Raw genomic sequence first — 1,714 nt, 5'->3', positions numbered from 1 at the left:
CCTTCTTCATTATCAAACATCTCAACGAAAATGACCCATCTCGCCATAGCTGAAACACTTGACCTTACTCAAGTCCTCCTTTTGCTTACCCTTACTTCGTGCTGCAAGTGCCACATCATTATCGAAATTCTTCTTCTTTGGATGAAGATCCTCGTCTCGCAAGTCTTCCTGAATGAAGTCGTTCCACAACCTATTCCAGTCTGCAACTTCTCTCTAGCAACGATTCCTTTGATGAAGGGCTTCCATTCCTCGGTGAACCCTTTCAAGGAAATCCTCACCATATCTCCATTTGAAATAGTCACACCGATGGTAACAAACTCATCTTTGACCCGAGACAATCTCGTCAGATACAAGGTCACACTTTCACGCTTTATCATCTTGGTGGACTTCAACTTATCCTCCAATACCAGTACCCGATTCTTGTTCTTATTGTGGAACAAATTTTGAAGAGCCATCCACATCTCATGTGCGATGTCTTCCTGGACAAATGAGGTATTAGGGCATCCTTCACACCATCTACGATGATCAATCTCGCCCTCGTATCCAAATCCTCGTACACTTCCAACTCCTTTGGGCCAGTTGGCTTCTTGATGGATTTATCGGCAAACTCCTAGATCCTGTTGACCTGCAAGACCAACTTGATCCTTTCCTTCCATGGAATATAATTGGACAACCCATCCAACCTGTCTTCATACCGGATACCAGCCTGCAACTTCGACATGGTCACCTACAATGTGATCAACTCCCTCTTACACTGTACTTTGTTGTGCACAACTTTGATTTACTTACTTCCAAAGTAGCTCAGACACACTCTGATACCATGTTGAATTTCCATGACCTTGGGTCTAGGTTAGAGTCTTAAAATCACTGACGCTACCAAACCAAGAATCTCAACCATTAACTACTTTGCACAACAGAAATATAAAGCAGTAAATCGGACATGCACTAATATACACAATTTTTTTTAACAAATTGTACAATATGTACAACCCCAATCTTCATTATATTAAACCAAATTTGAATAATCCAACAATCTATGGTATACAAGATACAATGACAAACTTCGCTGCACAAACTCGATGTCGTATCTTGTCCTATTGGTCCTTTACTTCTAGTATTGCTCACTAGGTGCCCCTTAGTCCTTCAAAAGACAACACATAGAGACTCTAGGAGGGCTGCCACATAACACTGTTGCAAGTCTTTTGCTACATGTACACGGGCTAATCCAATATGCTCTCTGGGGGCCTAATTCCCAAGATCCAAATTGTCAGGCTAACAATCACCTTTGTCCATCAAGGTGTTGCACTTTGGCACTGATCTTCACCCAACCTTCAACTCCTCTTTGTTACTTCAAGATAGCTCTTCTAGGGCTACTTTGGGCTATCAACATACTGCCCTTCACCAGACCAATGATGCCTAATACTACATTGCAAGATCTACAGCGATGAAGGTTCATGATCACCCCTCCAAATTGGCTCCCATAGGCTGCCCAATACTCTAATCCAAATTTTAACCAAAATCACGGGTCTAGCACCTCAAAAACACATCTCAGCTCACTGTTTGAGGTCCTCTTTGACTGCTGCAATTCTGGGTCTGGTTAGGGCACAATACACAGTCCTAACAGCCCTCACAAAACTCCTGCAACAGTCCTCATTTTTTTGTGGATTCCCTTCTCTAGCAAGCCTCCAACTCCACGCTGCTTTTTCACTACACC

This window comes from Pinus tabuliformis, chromosome 2_1 (genome assembly GCF_031772625.1).
Source record: "Pinus tabuliformis cultivar Carrire ecotype Pingquan chromosome 2_1, CPIR1, whole genome shotgun sequence".
NCBI lineage: Eukaryota > Viridiplantae > Streptophyta > Pinopsida > Pinales > Pinaceae > Pinus > Pinus tabuliformis.
Note: the sequence above shows the minus strand (reverse complement) of the source record.